Raw genomic sequence first — 23030 nt, 5'->3', positions numbered from 1 at the left:
AGCTCTCTGAAATTTCTATTTTAAACTATAGGAACAACGTAAGTCTCCTATGAAGTTTAATCCCAGAAAAATTAAAAACCACTGCGTTACCAAGATAAACCACAATGTTACCGTGATTTGTAAACAATTCGATCCAAATTTGGGTTTCAAACTTGTAGTACACGGTTAAAAATTCTGGAGTATTTTTTAATATTTTTTGGGTTACATATAGGTCTACACCAGAAATGTATTAAAATTTAATACATGACAAGTATTAAAATTTTTATTTAATACAAAATGTATTAAAATTTAATATAGTTGTATTAAAAAATAATACAGTTTATATTAGAATTTAATACCAAATGTATTAAATTACTAGTATTGCATATTAAAATTTAATCTTTTTATATTAACTAGCCGACCCCGCACTCAAAATTCGAGTGCCAACTGTGTGTGCTCAAATAAGCACACTATATAAATCACTTTATTTACTACTAAGAATATGCAACACTTAATTTTTTTCGAAATTCGAGAATGTTTTCGAAGATTCTCGTCTTTGCTTTTAGAAGTTTCCACTTCCAGAAGGGAGAGGGCGTGGTTCAGCACATTTGTTTTTGTTTTTTTCCTCAATTTTAATTTATTGTTTTTAGCTATTTCGGTAAAAAAAAAATAAATAAAGTATATATTCTGCACATCTAGATAAAATTTCCTATCGTTCCGTATATAATTTATGCCCCTTCGGTTTTTGTGGGCCACGTATTTTGTACCACAAAATAAGTGTTTGCCGTTTTATTATATGATTTCTAATAACAATTTTATTAAAAGATTATACAAAATATTTCAATTTAATACCAAAAGTATTTAAAATTAATAAAATGTATTCTTTTCCTCAATTCATTACTGAAAATAAATACTAATCATAAATAATATAATAATGGTGATATTATTTTCTCTAGTTTATCTGTGTCACAAACTGTGGCATGTAAAATCTTACTGCCGATCGAAATTCATCTGCAATGTATGCATTTTGTTTCGAAAAAACACAAAGCGCCTTCAAATTAGTACAAATTTACATTTTCTGATTTCATTTTTTTTTTAATAGAAAAGGTACCTCAAACAATGGATTTTTTCTGGCTGCTGGCGTCGTTTGATTTAAATTTAATATTATTGTATTTCCATTTAATACTTTTTATATTAGTTTTTAATAAATTTGTATTACATTTTAATACAATAATTATATTAAAATGTAATACAATCATATTAAAATGTAATACAATATATTAAAATGTAATACAAAAATATTTAAATCTAGTACAGCAGTATTAAAATTCAATACAAGATTAGAATTTAACCCACGGAGATTATTTTCTAATAATTTTTGTATTACATGTAGTAAACTTAATACTTAAATATTGAAATTTAATACAAAAAAGATTAAAAATAATTTTAATATTTTGGAAGTATTAAAATGTAATATTTTTTCTATTGAAAATTGCTTTAATACAAGAGCTGTATTAAAAAATACTACAGAATTTTTAACCGTGTAAATAATGATAATTTTATAACTCAACACTAAATAGTATTTTGGCCCATAAATTTAAAAAAAATTTGATGTTGGGGAAGAGCCGACATTTAGGGTAAAGTTTTATAAAATGAAAATTTTATTTTTGTGATTTGACTTTTTTGAGATTGCTTTGAGTATTACGTCTTCAAAGTTAAATCAAAATCGTTAGAGCCGTTTTCGAGTAATTTGCTATAACGTGAAAAATTTGTATGAAAGGTAAGCTTTCGAAGCGAGATATAAGTAAAAAAAGGAAGGGGCAAGGGCGGCAAAAACTGAAAAGCCTACACCATGAAAATTTGTAAATCCGGCTCTGCGTACAAAAAAAAAAGTTGAGATAACATTTTTCCATGACATTACGATGGTAGAAAATGCCAAAAAGTAGGTTCCGGAAGTCCGTCTGCCTGTCTGTAAATGAAGCTACAGCCTAAACGGATAGACCGATTGATGTCAAACTTGGTATTTAGCGTTATTTGGCAAATCTCCAGAGGGGTTTTTGGAATTAATTTTATTGGACCAAAAATAACAGTACTTGTCATATACCGATTTTAGTAAAATTGAAATATCTCAAAAACGGCTCCAACGATTTTATTTAAAACATTCAGATGTTAGTTTTAAGCTAAGGTCTATCTTTTAATGAAAAAATTTTTTTTTGAAAATCATTATTAACGGTACCTGCCATAGAACGGTTTTTTTTCAAATCCGATTACCTCCGAAACTGCTTATTCGATTTCAACGAAACTTTTTGTGAAGAAGCATTTATATAATTTAAATATAAACCAAAAATAAAATTTTCCAAAAAATAAGTTTTGGATTTTTTAAAAAATTTTGAAATTTTTTTTTTGAAAAATCAAATTTTCGAAAACGGGACTTTGAATGTTTTTGAAATTTTGTTTTTAGATGTTGATTAGTGATTTCTACAAAATGGCATACCAATTTTATTTTAAAACATTTTTTCCAAAAAATTATTTATAAATAATTAGTTTTTAAAAAAAACGACTCTAACGATTTTGAAATTTTTTTTTTCTAAAAATGCATCTTAACATATAAATCAAAACTGTATACTTATTTTGGAGGGCAATTTGATTTCAGATTTTATTTTATTTTTTTTTTAAAACGAATTTTATTTTTTTTTTCCAAATTTCTATATAAAAAGTCTTAAAAATTGAAGCAACTTTAACTCTTAGAGCAAGTTCATGCGACTTAGTCGTGCATTTTATTTTGAATAAAATGATAATAATGTAAAAGAAATTAAAAAAGAATCATTCAATACAATGATTAAAACTCTATTTTATAAAAATGTTCAAATGTTTATTTAAATTTTCAATCCAAAAAGGTGAAAGGTCTCCGCATTATTTCTTAAGTTAGTGATGCACGTTCTTATTCCGTGATTGTAAAAAAAAGACAAAATTTGTCTGCCTTATGTTCATTTGTTTTTTTTATATAAAATCTCGTCGGATTGATATTATTAATCTGAAAACTAAAATTTTAATTTGATTATTCTTCATTAAAAAAAAACTCCACCATTTCAAAGACAATTGTTGAGAACTTAAAGTAAGCAGCTACTTTGCTATTTACTTAATACAAATTGTTCACTAAGCTCAAAAATGTTTTGTTATCATCTTAACAGCTAAACAAATAACACAAACATTTTTGATACCTCCTCGATTTGTTGTTTGTTAATACATAATGTAAATAGTTAAGGTACCTATACAAAGTTTTTAAAGACTGAGCATTAGCAAGCAACCACAAATATTAAAGTAATGAGATTTAAAAAAAATATAAAACATTAAATGATACTGTTCAAATTTAAACATTATTATGTTCCTACTTATTATCAATTTATTGAATTAAATAACCAACAATAAAAAAAAATAAAAAAAAAAACATCTTCATTCCTTCGAGCCGGATTTGAACCAGCGACCTATGGATTTCTATATTCACTTATATCATTTTCTTCTACAGTCCACCGCTCTACCAACTGAGCTATCGAAGGTGATTGGAAGGTGAAATTTCATTTATGAATTTGTGGAAAACCAAGAAGTTATGTGAAAAGAAAGAAGTGAAAGTAATCTGTCTCAATAGCAAGTAAGAAGAAATGTGCGATGTACCTACTCCATTATAAGTTATTATTCTGGGTGAAAAAATGTTTATAAATAGAAAAAAGTTATCGCATACCTAGGTAACAATTTATTTTGCACTACTTCTTCTGTTATCGTATGAGATCAATTGATTTTGTTTGTTTGTATCGAAATCATAGGTAATTAGGTACTTTTGTACTTCATATAGATTTTTTTCTTAAGTGCTCTTAGGTTGTTCCAGTAGGTGGTTAAGGTATAGCTAAGGTAAGGTGTTAGCTAGAGAGAAAAAGAAAATGGCGAATATATGAACTCAACTACTGTAATTAATTGTACTGAAAATGTTGAAAAATGCTTTTGAAATGGAGTGTTTACTACCTCATTTTTAAATTAACTTTAAATGCTTAACTAATCATTATAAATTTACTGAAGGTAAAGAAAAAAATTAAAGTATTAATTAAAATTTACTAAAAAGTGTAGTATTTCGATATGTCTGATTTTTTTGTCAATCAGTATTTTAAAATATGAGTAAACATTAATGTAATGTAATGTAATTAAAGTAAACATTAATGTAAAAGAACATTTTTGGTGTCAATCGATAGGTCATAAGAGGAGGAATAAGTCCTTCAACTTTGAGCTCAATGCGACAAATAGTTTAAATTTTATACAAGTTCAAATGAAGCTAAAAGGGTGATTTTTTAGAAACTACCCACTTTTTTCAAAAATCATTTTTCAAAAATGAAATGGTACCTGATAGAATTTTTCTGAAACCATATTTAGATTTAGGAAAGTCTTATCTTTCATAATATCAAAAAATTATTTGAAGCAAAAAAAAAAAAGTTAAATTTTGCAGACTAATGTTATTTGAAGTTACAATTATTATCAAAGAAAAAAAAAATTGGTTGTCGGTAAATCCGGTTAAAGGGTAATAATTTTACGTGATAACGTCATAATTAATAATTTTTGAAGCTCAATACATATATTATAAAAAAACCGAAAAAAGAAATAATTACCTAAATTAAAAATTAGCATTTCTCCTTCGGTCGTATGCAATAAAAGTGAGCTAAGGCCATTATCTCACTTTTCATTGCATTATCTTGAGATCTATCTCATTTTCTTGAGATAAATCTCTAAGAAATGTACTGAAAAGTGTTATTATGTCAATTTTTTTAAATGCTAGCTAATGTACCTACACAAAAAAAAAATGTACCTTCAATAAGCCTTATATTTCTTCTAAAGAATTTAAGCATAACTAAAGCCTATATCTTTTGTAATAAGTATAAAAATGATTTCTTGAAATCACACACTTTTCATGAAAAAAAATCGAAAAAAATTTACTTTTGTTTCCTTACACATCATACTGTCAATATATTTATATGACAACCTACACTGAAAATAATAAATTTCGTAAAATTACGAAAATAGTTTCATACACTACATTTTCGTTGGCCCAACGAAACATTCGTTGGCTCAACGAAAATATGTAATTTTTCGTAATATGAAAACCTTCATCAATTAATGAAAACGTTTCATACACTTTTTCTCCCTTTTTAGTGCCAAAAAATCCAATTCAATGAAAAGATTCATCAATTAACGAAAAATTTTATACTCATTTTAAAGAACAAAAATACGATTTTTTTCCTTACTCAATCAAAGTTTTAATTAAGTAACGAAAAAATTCATTAACTTATGAAATTCAACATTAACTAACGAAAATCTTCATAAGCTTATGAAAATTCTTCATATACTAATGAAATATTACATTGGCTTATGAAAAAATACATCAGTTAACGAAAAAAAATCGTTGCCTTACAAAAAAAAAAAAAAAACCTAGACTTGGGTGCATTTCTGTTTTAATGGTTACAAATTGAATCTTGCTGGATATAGTTCACATTAGGTTTTTGTTTAAAAATCTATGTAAGTTGAGCTGAATATAAAAAATATTTGCGTATTGACAAGGTGTCTCACGGATAAGTCAACTGATGAGTCAAAGTGAGCTCCACCGGGTCGAAACGCCATTTTTTTGTTTGGACTGTATTAAATTAATAATAATTTAATAAGTCCAATAAATATTTAACAATAATCTACTAAAAAAAAAAATTAATACAACGAAAAGTTTCGTTAGCTAACGAATATTTTTTTCGTAATTTAATTAAAATATTCATTAAATTTACGAAAAAATTCGTTAGCTAACGAAAAATATCTCCGTGGTTAATTAAATTTTACGTTAATCAATGAAAAAGTTTCGTAAAGTGATGTAAAAATTCATTAATTCGCGATCAAAAATATTTATGAAAAATTTCCTTAAAATACGACAGTTTTCGTTAGTTGATGAAGTTCTTCATTAACGTATGAAAGCCATTTCGTTGAGCCAATTAAATTTTTCATCGGCTGAAAATTAATTAAATTTTCGTTGGCTCAACGAATTTTTTCGTTGTATTTACGTAAGGATTTGGTTCAGTGTATAATAAATTTTATATCATTGGAAAGCTTATCATTTAACCTTTAAAAATATGCATCAACCATATCTGTACGAAACCTACAAAAAAAGTAACATTTTTTTAAAAACAACCATATTAAAATTAAAACTTGGTTTACGGAACTTCCCTCACTGGTGGGTGGTGTCATCAAACGATCTCGCACATCTTGCTCTTCTCGATTCATGCAAGATTTATACTGTACAGCAGTGTTGCCAGAGAATTTTAGAGGCAAGGAGACACATTTCAGAAGTCTTGGAGCCAAAAATCGCCAATTTCAAAAATTGTTCATAGCATGTATTTTGTACCATTTTTTAAAAATTTTATTCAAACATTTTTTTTTTCAAACTTTCAATTAAATTAGATTTATGACAATATAAACAAAAACTATAAGGCTTAAAGGAATAAACGCATTTTTCTCATCATGATCAATAATATTTAAAATACTAGCTGTGTTTAATTTATTAGCTCTAAGTATTGTGATAAAATAGACAGCCAACGAGTAGAATAAAGTCTTAAAATGTTTTTAAACTAAAAATCGGTGTTCTAATTGATGAGCTCAAACAAAACAAAACATATGAATAACTAGCTGACCCCGCGGACTTCGTTACGCCTCTTCGGCTTTTTACTTCTAATTTTGGAGTGTGTCAATCTTTTCCAAAAAAAAAAAATCGGGTCACAACATCAAATATAGTATAAAGGTGTCAAACTACGGCATACGTTCGTTAACTTATTGACGCCTTATGTCTCTATCATTTTCTTCTGATTTAATAGAGAGAGAGCACTAGTCAAAACGTTAACGAACGTTTGCCGTAGTTCGACCCCAGGTTTTTATAAATAAAAGAATGTGTTTTTTTGAGTTCTATTGATCGTATTATCAAGATTGATGTTTGTAGGCTTAAAGTTTCTATATTTAGAATATGAAATATTACGAATTTAGGCTATTCATATGATTTGGAAAGCTAACTTTTTTGAACCCCTTGAAAACAACATAAAGCCAGAACTTGAAAAAATCGTTAAAAAAAAAATTTGGAGTGGACCATGCTAACCATTTATGGTATGGAAATAGATCGTAGACTTACCCGATGTACCCACAAAATTTCATAAAAATCGTTCCAAAAATATATAAAACAACAATTTTTGGTTGGACCACCCTAAATATTTAGTGGTATTGATGTTGGCCGATTTTAGACTTATCCGATATACCTACAAATTTTCATAAAAATCATTTCAATAAAATATACGAATCTTTTTGATTGGACCACCCTAACGATTTAATGATATGAAAATTCATGTTGGTCGAATGGCCGATTCTCAGACTTCCCGACATACACAAAAAATTACGAAAAAATCGTTCCAAGAAGATATAAAAAAAAACTTGGCTGGACCACCCTAACAATTTAGAGGTATGAAAAACAAGTGTTTGCCGATTCTCAGACCTACCCGATATGTGTACAAAATTTCATAAAAATCAGTCTAGCCGTTTCGAAGGAGTTTGATAACAAACACTGCGACATGAGATTTTTATATATTAGATATGGAAGTAGGTACATTCACAATTGCGCTATTCAGATGTCAAATTCTACTTCGAAGAAGTTTAGTTAAACTTCGACGACTTTTAAGGTGTGTGATCATAATAAAATATAAATAAATCAAGTTCTTTCAATATAAAAGTTTTTAATTTTGAAGGAGCCAAAAATCGCCAAATTGAAAACTTAAGGAGTCAAATTTTGATAAATCGGAAATCATAATTTGAAGGAGCCGGAGAAAACTTGAAAGAGCCGGTTTGGCTATAAATAGCCGCTCCTGGCAACACTGCTGTACAGTCGTACCGCTAAGCGAAGGTAATTTCTTTACGAAATTTCTTGATTCGGTCCCCATGCTAAGGCCCGCGATAAAATCTATGCAATAGCTTAGTAATAAAAAAAAAATATAAGGTTTTATGATCTTAGGTGGATATAACTACATAAACACTAATTACTTTTTTCTATAAAGATAAATTGAAAATGTTTAAACCAATTCGCTATTGCTTTACCGATAGGAAAACGTAAACATAAAAATTTTCGTACTACAGTTCACATACGGAAATCTTGTAATTTTGTATATTTTTTCCTTATTCCGTTGATATTAAGTGACAAAACCAATTTGTACAACGGAAAAAATAATACAATGTGAGGTTTTATGACAGGAGTGGGTTAAAAGGTTCCAATACTTTAATCATCTATTTAATTTGTTTTTAATAAAAACTTAAAACTTGTTTTATTTTCAACAAAAACACTTACTCTCTTTTAAATTATGAACTATTCCATACCCTTCACTGAATCAATAAAAACCCATAAAATAATAAAAAATAAAAAATGAAAAAAAAGTAAAAGAAATGAAATGAAATTTCCACTACTTACCTACAAAATTGTAATACAAAACACAATCACAACCCATCCGGAATCAGTCCGGAAAAATTAAACACAAAATTGACTCAGGACACTTCAAGCGCGTATATTATCTACCTACACCATTCCGCCATTCAGTGATAAGAACGGAACAGCTTAAAAAATTAATCACGTGCTAGGTCGCTCCTTTTATTATTATTCTCTGAACACACAGAAAAAATGATCCGAGAGGAAAATAGGTAACACGAAAGAAATAAAGAAGCAAACAATCATACAAAACAACAACAAAACACGAAAGATTCATAAGGTGCACACGTCTTTGCTATAATACAAAACTAAAATACGTATATTAAGCTTAAACGCCAACAATACAATCATCTAGCAAATAAGAAATAATAAAAAAAAAATATAAGAAAAGAAGAAAACGGATTCAATTCAAACGAGGCCAACGCGAATGCACTTTTTCACGCTGCTGCACACTGTAAAAGCATTAAAGGCCATCCCATAAGCCATAACACAAGACAACCGCTAGAATTTCCCATAGAGTGTGCTCTTGCCTTTCCTCCATCTTTTATATTATATTTCTCTGTTTCTTAGTTTTCTTCTTTTCTTGTACTTCGTTTTTGTCTAGGATAATAAGGATTTTCCTCGTTAAATTAAGCCAACGAGGTACCTAAGTTTTTTATTCTATTTTTTCTTGTTGTTGCTGGTACCTACCTATATTATTTGTTCATTCTTCTTTTATTGATGCATTTCTTTATTCATTTCTCTACCCCTTCCCCCTCCTCAATATCCTTTTGTAATCCTTGCTCCGCTATTCTTTATGTAAAAGCCCCCGACAAAACGAAAGAAGTAAACAACCTGTTTCTACAGAACAAAAAAGAAAAATAGAACTACAGAGAATAGAAAAAGAAGAAGAAGAAGCTTAATGCCGCCGCCGCTTCGTGTCCTGATAACTGGTACTGCACTTAGCTTCGTTCTGTCGTACCAGAGCCCCTCCTCTCATGCCTCCTTTTCCAGCAAATTAACGACCCTTCATTTCGGTTTGTCTGTGTGAGCTAAAGGGAGATCCAGCAGCAGACAAAGGGATCAGGGACAGCAGCGGCGATAGGGCTCCAGGGGTATTTTCTATTTAACACAGATGGTGGAAGAAATTTGTAACAAAAATGCTACAAATGGCACACTCAATGGCATCATGAGCTTCAGCGGCAAAACGTGGGTTGGTTGGAGATGTAGAAGATGTATAGAGAAATGTTTATACAATACACAACAACAGACTTGAGTCCTTTAAAAAAAAAAAATTACTATTTATACCTTTGGTACTTATAGATATGTATTAGAGGAATTTCTAGAAGAAGACTCAAACAAACTATTGGAGCAGATGCTCGTGTGGATGAACGAATGTTGATGCTTTTGTTAAATCCAGCTTCTTCTTCCATCACTTCTCTTAGCCAAACCGACCATCAACAAAAACCAACTCGAACAACAGTTTTGTAGAAAAGATGATGAAGATGCAAATCGATAGAGGAAATATGTAATTTTGTGGGTCCGTTTAAAGGGAATCTAGGTTATATTTCCTTCTCCTTTCTCCCACTCTCCTTTTTCATTGTGTTACACGGCCTTAACCGCGCGCATCCAACCATAGGACCAATAATTGTGCTCTTCAGTATCAATTAAGGCGAAAATCCCTTGCAGTGTTGGTTTTGGCCATCTCGATTCTGTGTGAACACAATAAGGCATCAGTCCGTTGCTGCCGCGCGCGATGAGAGGCATGAAATAGAGAATCACAACTGTTGCCACAAGCTTCGGGCTATATAATCGATTTATATAGAACTAAATTTGCAGGCAGTATAAGGATTTATATAGAGTTGTTGGTTGGTGCGAGGGTGGGCACAAAATGTTAAAATCCTAATAATTAAGACAGATAACTCTTGTTAGCTAACAATAAATTTCAAACATCTCTTTTGGTATCATCCGATATAGAGTACCATTCTATTTATTATGGCAAGGCCAATGGTTTTTGCTTTAATTTTAATTAACCAAAATTCCTATTATTAAGGAGTATCTTGGTAGACCTACATAGATTTTGTCCTTTTAAATCTTGTCGTATATAGTGTTTCTTGGATTTACCAAACTTTTAGTTTGGAACTGTTGTGGTGTCTTAAAGATGGGTGTTAGTTTTGATTTTCTTTTGGGTATCTATTAAACGGAAATATCTTTTAATATTTAAATATATTAATGGGTGATGGGGTGCAATTTTGTCCCAACAAGTTTTAACAGAGTTAGCTTATTTAATCGAAATAAAGAGGCTCGTGAGAGTTGTTTAGTTGATGTGATAGTTTTCTTGCTACTTGACTTTTTGGTTTTATCGACTTTAAAGCGAACTCAACGACTTTCAAAAGTGTTTACTTTTTATCAAAAACAGTTTCTTATTTAGTGCCCCAAACTATTAAAAAAAAAAAAACTTAAACCTATTTCAAGATAATGTTGCTCATACGCCACAGTGTCTATTTGATTTTAAATTTCAGAAATTAGTAAGAAAAGTCGAATGGTGATTAAAATACAGCGCCTAAACGTGGCGCTACCATCCATTGTAGTTTGGGCCTCAACCAACAAGCTTCTCCAGCCAGTTCTGTCGTAAGATAGTTGCTTCCTGTTTTCCACGTCCGGTTTTTTGAGCTCACTACCACTTTTCTTTGCTTTCTTAGAAGAGATCTTGCACTACTGCGCCGCCGTCTCTCTGGGTTGGTGTCAAAAACGTTCCGTCCGCGCACTCTATATAACCTAGGCGGCTCAAGTCGTTTGGCTAGGTTAGTTTCCTTGTACAACCCGTGCGTTGGTCGTCAAAGTCCATGTCCTAGCACCATATAGTAGGACTAGGATAAAAAGAATCTTGTATAGGGACACTTTGGTCGCTCGGAAGAGAGCTTGGAAGGTCAATTATTGATTTCAAACCAAAGTAGCAGTTCTTTGCAAGAGTTTGATTTCAATGCTGTTATTCTTGTCTGTGTTGAAGACCGATCCTAGGTAGATGTAGTTCTTTACTACTTCGAAGTTATGTTAGCCATATTGGTGATGTTGTGTCCTTTTTTTGAGGACAGCATAAGCTCAGTTTTGCCCTCATTGACCTTTAAACTGATTTCTGGCGCTTCCGCTACGATGCTTACAAATGAGATAATGACATCAGTGATGTCACATCACACTGTGTTCTTCCTATTACGTGCATATCGTCGGCATAAGCGAGTAGCTGGACGGATTTTTGCAAAATGGTTCCGCTGGTGTTGTCGCATTGACAAAGCGGCGACTTGTCGAAAACATTTTTTCAAATCAAACGTAGCGGGGAAATTTTTGCCTACCGTGATTAAGCAGTGTGCATTCGCCATCGTCATCCTGCACATGCACAGGCGGACAAGCTTGGCAGGGATGTCAAAACCCGACACGGCTCTATATAAATTTTCATTCCCGACCTTAAAACCGATAAACAAGTGATGGGTATGGATCTGCCGTAATATGATTATTTGGTCAATGGTGGACTTTTTTACATATATCTTTAAGTACAACTGATAAGAACCTATCAAATTGTTGACGAAGGGTTTTAGACGTTCAAATAATACGGCAGAAGGGATCTTACATGCTAAAGAGACTGATTCCTAGTTCACGTAATTCAGAGAGTCTCCTTTCTTAATGATCGGGTAGACAATGCTCCTCCTATTCGGCAAATGAGTTAGTGATGCATACTTCTACCCCAAACCAGGGCCCTATTGCACCAACCACTTTGCACTTTGCATTTTGCAACTTTGCAAAACAGTAATTTCCTGCAAAGTAAAAGTGCAAAGTGTTGCACCAAAAATTAAAAGTTCCCCACTTTGCACTTTGCAAATTATGATGTTTTTTTGCAAAGCAAAAAGTGCGGGCGTTGCACCAACTTAAAATGGAACTTTGAGTAGTTTAAAAATTTGCAAAGTAATGCAATAAATAGTTTCAACTTTTTTTCGTTATTAAAAAATGTTGAAATCTTCTTTTTTTTACTTAAACAACGATATCTTTTAAAATTTTTGTTGTACTTTACTCTATCATTTGTTATTTTGTTGGTTAAAGTTACTTAGACTGTTGCTTTGCTGTAATTTGTTTAAAGAAGAAAATAAAAGAATTTTTAATATCAATATAATATCATTATTTTAACTTTAAATTGCAATCATTCTTTGAATGACGGATAATTTTTAATAAGGTGGTTGTTAATTCTAGAGGAGGCTATGTGGCCATGAAGCAGAGGGCAGAGGTGCGTTCTTTATTTTACCATAAGTTACTTATGGTCTAAATGGTCTATTGTTAAGTTAAAATTTCTAACTATTTGACATCGTTCCTAGACACCTTTTTCAAATAGTGTTAAATAGTCACCATTCTTAATTATTTCCCACTCACTTCCATGATACGAGTTTAGTGAGTTGTTGATCTAAGATATAAGATGTTTGGTTTTCAAGACAATTCAAACATTTTTATTACTTTTATTAATCAGCGGAAAAATTAAATTAAAATGGAATTTTTGAAATGATGGGAAAAAATTTATTTTGAATAAAAACATGATTTATGTATATAATAATGGAATTGGAATTATTCTAAAAAAAATTGGTCGTTTGACAGTTTAACATTATCTAACAACAAATTGCTCCTAAATGATTTTTAAAAAGAACACAACAAATTCTAATAATGCCACTTCAACTTCTTTTTACATACTAACCATAGGTAAATATTCCCAATATTTAATTATTCCTAATTTCAAAATTCATTCTTAATTTTACATCACTCAGGTACCTATTACTATACTCTTCATCTTCAAAAAGTCGTTCAAAGCGATTCTTTTAAATTATCATTTAATATACCCGAACTTTACACGAGAAATGGCCATCCGCAAATGAAATTTTGTCTTTGCATATTATTGCAAAACTTTGCAGAATTTGGTATGGAAAGTGCAAAGTTTTTTTTGGTTGGTGCAGCGAAATCGAAGAATTCTTTGCAAATTGGCAAAACATTGAACTTTTCAGAAAAGTACTTTGTACTTTGCAAATTTTTGGTTGGTGCAACAAAATTTGCAAAGAAGGAATTTTTGTTTTACTTTTCAAAAAAAAAATTTCCTCTTTGCAAATTGGAGTTTGGTGCAACAAAATTTGCAAAGTTTAAGTGCAAATTTGTAAAATGCAAAGTGCAAAGTGGTTGGTGCAATAGGGCCCAGGTTATCTCCTACTGGTTTATAAGGCCGTAAACTTCAACAGCTTTATTGGGCTTAAATTTGGACTTCACTCCGTTAAATAAAACGCAGTCTAAAAGTAAATTTGGATTGACTTAACTAAGCAAAAATGAAAATAAAAGGACAACAACTTTCTGAAGATTGTAATTTTAAAAACTAAAACACACTACATTAAAAACCAAAATTTTCTTATGCCTCATTGCAAAACGAATACAAAGCTTTCTTAAATCAAAACCTTAAAAGTGTTTTCTTACTAAAGTACCTACCAACATTTTCGTAAATAGCTTGTTTACCTTCCAATTTCATAAATCTGCTGTTTTACGAATGGAGTTTTAAATAATTTATTGCACTTTTCTTTGTTTTTTTGAAACTTAGGAATATTAAACTACTTAAATAAAACTTCTCAAATAAAATTAAAAAAATAAGAACAAGAAAGAGAGCAAACATAATTAAATACTAACCAACTGGTTAAATACGAGCCCTGGTTTGTCCCATTGGGGGACAATATTATAGCTTTTCTCCAAACAAATGCAAAAGTACCAGCAAATTATTTTTAACATTTGTTATTTTTGTTTTCTGTTTGTCCTTTAAGGTCCTCTAATTTTAAAACGAAAATAAACTTTTATACCCTAACTTGTACCACCATCATCATCATCATAATCATCGCATAACAAAAACACTAGAAACTTGTAAATCTTTCAGTTTATCGGTCTTAAATGTTTCTTTTGCATGAAAAAGTTTTTCAAAGTCAGTGTGTAACATGCCTTTCGGGTGAAACTCAAAATGCTCTCTCCTAACAAAAAAAAAAAAAAACTTTAAAACCATTGTGAATGTGTGTATCTTTAGTTTAAAATTTTATCCTTTTTCATGAATGACACGAGAAAAATGTGCGAGGGGACATCGCTTTATTTTTTTTTTTGTTCTTCATGAAAAAAACAATCCAGTTGGCATTTCACTTCGTGTCAGTGAATTATTTTAATCTGGAATAATATTTTCCCTTAAAATTAAGGACATTTTTCTTAATCCAAATGAATGCGTTCATGTATGTATATGCAGAGGAATCATCAGAGAAGGAGGGCATTCATTCCATGAGAGTATGACAATTCAAGTTTACTACATCACTATAAAAGGATAAAGGATAAAAAGAATTAAAAAAATAAACAACAGAGAAAAACAAAACGAACAAACCCATTAACGACAACGGTTCGCTCACTAACAAAAACAACAAATAAAACTGTCGGTTGAGTTGGATGAACTTGCTGTTGGTCTTTAAGACAGTACGATTTATAGTTCCTTTCAGCCAGAAAGTATTTGTATTCAGCTTAAAAATATCCCATTTATTGATCGTCCTTTAACATTCTCAAATAAAATGTAAATTCTGAAAAAAAAAAAACCATCAAGTGGAAAGAGGCTCAATTAAAATTAATTATTAAAGTCGTTTTCCGAAGAAGTCACACTATGAAAATTTATTTGAGAAAACCAATACTTATCCGCAAGTAAAAATAAATGAAATACGAAGGAACAAAAAAAAAGAAGGTGTGTTCGGTTCAATGGCACATTCATCTGCCGAAGCATAAAATCCAATTAAAAAAGCATTTTGCTCCTGCCTCGGCTTCGGCTTTAGCTTTCCATTTCCATCCCCATTCATTTGGTGAAAGGGTTTGTAATTGATTTCGATGCTTCTCGATAACATTAAATCGATTTGTACGACAGTCGTGGTTGGAGAGATAGAGAGACAAAACAGAAAGAGGTTCAAGTTTTTACTATATAGAAGAACCGACCGCCCTAAAGCACAAAAAGGTTTTATTTATCAGTGTTTTTTTTTTTAACTTTTATTTTGTTGTTGTTTATAGATTTATACGCTGATTTTCTTTTCATTGAGTATAATATCTACAACGCAAAATGCAGTAAAGATCCTTTTTAACAGACAAGAAGAAAGGGTTGTATTGTAGTAGGACCATCATCATCATCATCATCATCTAGTACATATAGAAAAAGACAGTTGATGGGTGGTGATTAATGTTGTTGGTAATTAATAATCTGGAAAAGAGTTGAACTTGATATTTTTGATAATTAAATACGCAGTCAAAGCTCCCATTAGTGCGAAAGGAGGGTATATAAAATGTTTTGGTTTTTCCCGATTTAAGTGAGGTTAAGGGTAAAATAAAAACCTGCTACGAATTAGAATTAAAGAAAATGCTCGACTAATGGGTACTATTAATTTGTCTTAGAGGTTTATTTTTAATATCTTTGCTACACTGACAATATTATTCAAGGAAACAAAAAAAAGGGAGTTATGTATAAGAATATTTTTTTTTTACTCCTTAGACAGACGAAAGCTCAATGCTTTTTTAAATGTTTTTCGAGCTGCCTTTCGACTTGGTGGATAGAAGAGCTCTATTTTTTAAATAAACTAAACAAAACTAGGTTATCGACTTAAATGCTTAATTTAAAAACAAAATAATCTAATTGTTTTTTGGTTTCAAATTGGTTTAAAGTCGGTGAGCAAAATTTCTTTTAAACGGCTGAACCGATCGGCTTGAAATTTTTACACGATCTTCTTAGATAATTTTGTCAGGTAATGAACGAAGTCATAAGGTTTTTGGCAATAATTCGATTTTTTTTTTCGTGAAAGAACGTTTTTTTTTTCTCTGGGAAGCCGCCATTTTGTCAAAAATCAAAATTTTGAATATTCCTTCGTTCATTACCTGCATTCGTCTATCTTGGAAATGAATCTTTTAATTTTTTAATTTAAGGGGTGATTTGGATCAGAGATATCTTGCTCACCGCCAGACACCTTTTTTTGGATGTCGTCCAGGAGATCTACTACAAAAATAACGGAACGCAATATTTTTACTTGCTCTATAGGGCAAGTATTGGTTTCGTGTAGAAAAAAAAATCGAGGTTTTAATCAAAACCAACTTTACGATTATGGAGAAGATCAAAAAAGTGGTTTTCGTCATGCCGTCCGTCGGTCGTCGACGCGTCGGTCTGTGCGTCTGTGCGTCTGTACGTCCATCTGTACATCGAGCTAGGGCCTAAACAGATGGATGGATTTGCTTGAAACTTGGTACAGATGATTTTTACATAATTTCCCAGACTCGTTTTTTTTTGTTTTTTTAATATCTCCATTTTAACGCATATCTCCCATATAACGTTTTCGAGGTATTGCTAATTTCTCGAAAACGGCTCTAACGATTTCAAATAAAATTTGGTGTGCGCAATGCTCTTATTGATTCTAACAAAACTGCGTTTTTAGTTTTTCTCAAAAAATGCGGAAAACGGAAATATGGCGTTGCCGTTTTTCAAAAATTGACATATTTTTTAAGTTCATATATTTCATCAAAGCATAATTTCAATTTTATTAAAAATTTACAGACATCATTTTGAAGTATAAAATATTAAAAAAAAAATATTAAAAAAAAACATTTTTGAAAAAAAAAAATTTGAATTATTTAATTTTTAAACTTTCGATTTTTTTTTTTTGATTTTTTTTTTTCTCGACACTAAACAAAATCTTAAATTTCCAGTAGATATTTAAGGTAAAGATACTGTGAACTACAAGAGCAAGTACGTGCAACCCAGTCGTGCATTTTATTTTTTAAATACACAGCGAATTCTTTTAATACATTAAATTTGCTATATGTACATGTATTCTTTAAGTTTATATAATTAAATGCCTCTTTACAAAAAATCCACAAAATAGAAAGTTTTTTTGCACATACAACTAGATATAACCCCTTAATACATCTTCCAGAATTTAGCAGGGTTGCCAACTTAGTCCACGTCTTTTCAAATTGTGTCTGGATGACCTTCTTCCTGAAGAAGTTACATTTAACAATGTTCCTATACATGGCTTGTTATATAAGCCAGTGTATCTTGGCATAACCCTGACTTCAAGACTAAAGCCCCCTCTGCACCTACAAGAAAAGTTGAGAGACCACAAAAAAGGCTCTAAGTTGCAAAAAGTTGCACAGGAGCGATCTACCATTCTCCGCACTCTTTGCAATAGTTGAAAAAAAGGAAGATGTTTAAAAGTGAAATGTCCAGTTTTTCAGGAAATCCAGGAGATTATGCATTGGAAATTAATGAAGAATAAACCAGCCGAATTGTATGTGGAAAATCATTTAAAATTGCCAATTTATTAAAAAATGCCAACAAAACCAATAACTCTTTTCTCTTGACAATTTTTCTTTTAATTACCGATTTTTAAAGTTACTTTCAAAAATTGCCAAGTAACAATCAAAATTTTATTGATACAAATTTGAACCCAAACTTTAGAACTTGGTAGGTACACTTTTATATGTCAATACTTTTGTGCCAGAATAATTTAAACATAGGAGAACTTGGCTCTTTTTTTAAAAAGTAATTAATGTTTTTGTTGTAATTTCACTACTTTTTGCAAAGTATGGCTGTAGAATTGAAAATCTCTATATTTGATGAAAATTCAATAAAAATGGGCGGTTGCCACGCCCCCTAGGTAAAATTCTCAAGTTTTAAATTTTTTCCTTTGTATAAACTACCATCTCTACCATTCTACCATAATATTTGATGAAAATTCAGCGGGAATGGGCGGTTGCCACGCTCCCTGAGTAGAAAATCTCAAATTTTCGAGAATTTTGATGATCTGTCAGTGAGTCAGTTACGGTTTTTGCGATTTTTGAAGCTCTACATCTCAGAAACTACTCATCGTATGAAGCTGAAATTTTGTGAGGAGTTTGAAATTTCTAGCATCTTTGGTGTGGAAGTTAGAGGGGGGTCGAAAATGGCCTAATTTGTTTCCTGGTAAATAAGGGTGTAGTGCCAAAGTTGCTAGGGAACTTGGCTGTGCCCCTTGATTACCTACTTACTTACTCTTGAGCTAGAAATACACCGAAACACATAAGCAAAAAAGTAAATCAAAGTACAAAATTATTCATGTGAAATTTAAAAATATAAATTATTTGAAAAAATTTAAACTTTTTTGTACTTTTTTTCATTTAGTTAGAAACACAAATTGAAAAAAGTTATAAATATTCCTCCTATGTCTCATTGAAAAGTTCGAAATAAACTGAAACTTTGGTCGAACTACGGCATACGTTCGACTATTGCTCTCTCTATTTAATCAGAAGAAAATGATAGGGACATAAAGCTTCAATACGCTAACGTACGTACATATGTCGGCAGTAGTTCGACCCCTGGTCTCAAAACGATAATAACACTGGTCAACAAAATTAAACTTTTTTTTGTTACAGAAACCAAGACATACTTTTCTTTAGGTTTTTGGTGTACTGAGCTCGAATCCGAAGTCATAAAAACTCTATCACATCACGTTTTTGAGATAATCCCGTTAGAAAATCGAAAATGCCACTTTTTACCAGTTTTCGAGATTATTTCTTAGCGTTTGGTTATTTGTTTTAAATAAATTTGTAACGGTTTCTAAAAGAACTAAATTGAAATCAACGTGTTTTGTATGTCTCATGTTTATTTGCTTTTAATAGCAAATCTCGAAAAGTTCTTTGCCAATCGCTTTCAAATTTTGACACAACGTTTTATTTACATTCCTGTAAGTTCTTATATTGTTTTTAACAAGAAAAAAGTTATATTTTTCTCACTAGTAATTATTTAGTTCAACACTCTGACACGGTCGCGCTTTGATGTATCTCACCGCGATTCAACACTTTCGCTAATATAAAAACTTGCGAGATTCTAAATGGAACGTTGTGTCAAAATTTGAAAGCGATTGGCAAAGAACTTTTCGAGATTTGCTATTAAAAGCAAATAAACATGAGATATACCAAACAGAGATATTTAAGAGATTTAAGCCTGAACTACATCAAAACACAAAGTCAAAAAAGTACGAAAAAGTAAACAAAGATTAAAATATAAAAATCACATGTATATTTACCTGACATCTATTGGAAAAAAATTAACTAAAAAAGCTCTTTTGTTTTTGAAGTTTTGACATTTCAAATAAAAAAAAATTGAAAAAATAAACAAATTACAGTCAACTCCATCTAAGTCGAATTGTCACAGGACACGAAAATTGGTTCGAGTTAGAGGGAAATTCGACTCAGAGGAATCTATTTAATCTTTTTGCTGCAGGCGGTTTCATTAAAAACGGTAAAAAAAATTTGAGTTAGAGGAAAATTTTACCTAAAGGAAGTACGACTTATAGGGAATCGACTGTATTTGAAATTTCAATTGTTTGTCAAAAAAGCTTTTTTTTCGCAAAATGACAGGAACTACATATGTGATCGAAGAGCTACCTTACGGAAAGGATATAAAATATTGTTTGAGTGTATCTGTTTTAAAAACTTTTTTGAAAATTGAAAGCTTGTTCTTATTCAAGCTTTTTGAATCGAATACTTTTTTAAAATGAAAGAGAGATATACAAACAAGCTACTAGGGGGAAGAAGAAAAAACATCGTGTTTACTTTTTTTTACTTTTTTGACTTTGTGTTTTGATGTAGTTCAGGCTTTAAACGGATTTAAAAAGACAAAATTTACAAATTTATTTAAAACAAATAACCAAACGCTAAGAAATAATCTCGAAAACTGGTAAAAAGCGGTATTTTCGATTTTCTAACGGTATTATCTCAAAAACGTGATGTGATAGAATTTTTCTGACTTCGGATTCGAGCTCAGCACACCAAAAACCTATAGAAAAGTATATCTTGGTGCCTGTAACAAAAGCCTTGTTGACCAGTGTTATTAATATAAATATCAGTAAACAAAAGTACAATTTGCACTAAGAGAAATTAATTCTCTAGTCTTACAAAATAAAAAGAAGTTCAATTTATTCAAAGGAAGAATATCCAATTTCACTTAACTTTTTACTTGTTTGTTGCAGCAATTCGTGTAGCACCAGCAATGCAATTTAATTTGTATTAAGAAACAATTCAATTAAAAACAAAGTTGTATTGATTTTCTTTATTTTAATTTGTTATTTTTCATTTCATTCTATAGAAAAAAAAACCTAAAAGATATTTGAACAGAATTTATTTGAAAAAAATGTATGATTTTCCATTTTGCATTGCATTTTTTTCCACAGAGAACACGTAGAATACAAACTAAACGAAAAAAAAAGTCATTGACATCGAGAGAGCCAACCAACTCTCTGTTAATTAATTCCAATTATTTCCAACAAGAATGGATTGTTAGCACTGCTGCAGATAAATAATTACCAATTATCCAATAATTGATTTCTTTCTGATGCAAATGAAACCAATTTTGTGAGCAGATTTTTTTTTCCTTTCGAAATTTTGTTTGTATATGCGAGGGAAAATATTGTATGTGCACTGTGGTGTATGTGGAATATTTTTTTTTTTAGTTTGTTTGTGTGTTATGAAGTTGCGGTAGATTTTGTGTGTTTTGATTGCTGATGGCATTTTTTTTTATAGAGATTGGATTTTCTAAATCAAAAGTTTTGTTTATATTTTGTTTTTAATACTCACAAGCCCCCCTCTTCATTCTTTCAATACTTCTGACTTTCATAAAATTGTTAGCCAAATTCAAATATTGGAGTGGTCTTTGTTAGTTTAGATGAAAACAGTTACAAACCATTTTATATTTAATTCGTATTTTTAACTGTAGCGAAGTGTATATTTTTTATTTCTGTAAATATTTGAAAAAGCCAATTATTTTTGTGAACATTTTTTTTTTTTTCGAACCAAAATAATTTCTTGTTTTTTGTTATAATTGCAGAGTTTTTAACATGAACCGGTGTGATGGCTAGTGGAAGGATTGGAACGTTTGAAGTTCACTCAAGTGCTGCTTCGCTCATTAGCAACAACAACAAATTTGGTAATCCTGTTTCATAGACCCAGCACCAAAACACAAATTCTGGCAACAGAACTCAGTAAGTTTAAATCTATGTATATGACAATATTAGGGTGGTTCATAATTTTTTTCGTTTTTATTTAATTGTGGTTAAAAGTAGTCAAATAGGCTAAATAAGGTCATGATGAAATATTTTCGACTGCTAATTGGCAAATAAGGAACAGCCTTATGTTTATTTTTGATTGAATTCTGAGTTTTTGTTCTATGAATTTTTTTATACTGCCTAAAGTAAGAACGTTATGTTATGAAAAAATTTTCAACAAATGCATTTCCTTTGAAACGTTTACTATTTAAAGTACAAATATTCCTGGTCCACAAGTTAGGTTAATTGCTTAATTAAAGTTCTTTTGCGACGTTTTAACAAACCTAATTAACACGTAGAGCGAACATAAATACATGCTTTCTTAGCTGAAAAAGTTGTGGTCAGTGGATCATCTGATGTTCAGTACCTACCTGTTTGAAATAATAATGCTTCGTTTTTGGATTTTTAAAAAATATTTCAAAATTTTTTTTTGAAAAATCAATTTTTTGAAAACGGGTTTATGAAAAATTTTGAAATTTTGTTTTTATGCGTAAATAAATTATTTCTTCAAAATGGCATACCAACTTTTTTTTGAAAAATGTTAGAAAATTTGTATACAGGGTGTCCCAAAAGTAATGGATCAAACGAAATATGCTGATAGGCCGACTTTAGGGCTCTCAGAATTTGGTAACTTGTTCATCCCAAATCCTTACGGTTTTCGATTTAATGCAGTTTTTGTGAAATTTCGAAAAATCCCGACTTTGCAACAGTATTTTGCTTCCTCCGCTCATAATTGATTTTTGTTTTTTACAATTCTTTCACTAAAACATTGCCTAATAATAAGAAATAATAAATTAATCAAAATATTTTTTATTTCATACGCCATTTTGCTGCAAACTAATTAACAGTTCCATGTTTTATAAAAACTCAATTTCCTTCTTTTATTTCAGAGCAACACCCTGAAAAAAAATTGTATGGTGTGACCCTGGTTTATTATTTTGAAAACTTGCCGTGTTATTGCAGTTTTCAAAAATGTATAAAAATTTCCAAAGTTGAAATTAGAACGAAAGATATCACAATTTGAATGCAAAAAACAGACGTTTTTAGAGCAAAATAACAAACAAAAATCGAGTCTTTTGTTCAAAAAGAAATAAACAAACAACAGTCGAGAAAATGTGTTTATTTTTCTTTGTTATTTTTCTCTGAAAAGCCCTGTTTTGTTGCTTTTAAATTGTAATATCTTCAATTCTAACTTCAACTTTGGAAACATTTATACATTTTTGAAAACTGCAATAACACGACAAGTTTTCAAAATAATAAACCAGTGCCACACCATAAAAAATTTTTTCAGGGTGTTGCTCTGAAATAAAAGAAAGAAATTGAGTTTTTATAAAATATGGAACTGTTAATTAATTTGCAGCAAAATGGCGTATGAAATAAAAAATATTTTGATTAAT

The 23030-nt window shown here is 30.4% G+C and overlaps 1 protein-coding gene and 1 non-coding gene across 2 annotated transcripts in view; one reads left to right on the top strand and one right to left on the bottom strand.

Moving 5' to 3' along the window:
* LOC129907508 (regulator of G-protein signaling 17) overlaps window positions 1–23030 on the top strand; it is a 118524-nt gene that overhangs the window by 43483 nt on the left and 52011 nt on the right. The window contains exon 3 of the mRNA XM_055983786.1: window positions 21417–21570. The gene's annotated coding sequence lies outside the window, so the exon portion shown is untranslated. The remainder of the gene's footprint in view (window positions 1–21416; window positions 21571–23030) is intronic.
* On the bottom strand, window positions 3437–3536 carry Trnay-gua (transfer RNA tyrosine (anticodon GUA)). Its single transcript has 2 exons — window positions 3500–3536; window positions 3437–3472 (listed from the first exon to the last, which is right to left on the bottom strand). It is a non-coding gene; the product is annotated as a tRNA-Tyr (tRNA).

Source organism: Episyrphus balteatus, chromosome 1 (assembly GCF_945859705.1).
Source record: "Episyrphus balteatus chromosome 1, idEpiBalt1.1, whole genome shotgun sequence".
NCBI classification, from domain to species: domain Eukaryota; kingdom Metazoa; phylum Arthropoda; class Insecta; order Diptera; family Syrphidae; genus Episyrphus; species Episyrphus balteatus.
The sequence above is the reverse complement of the archived record's forward strand: the minus strand, read 5'-3'. Positions and strand labels throughout refer to the sequence as shown.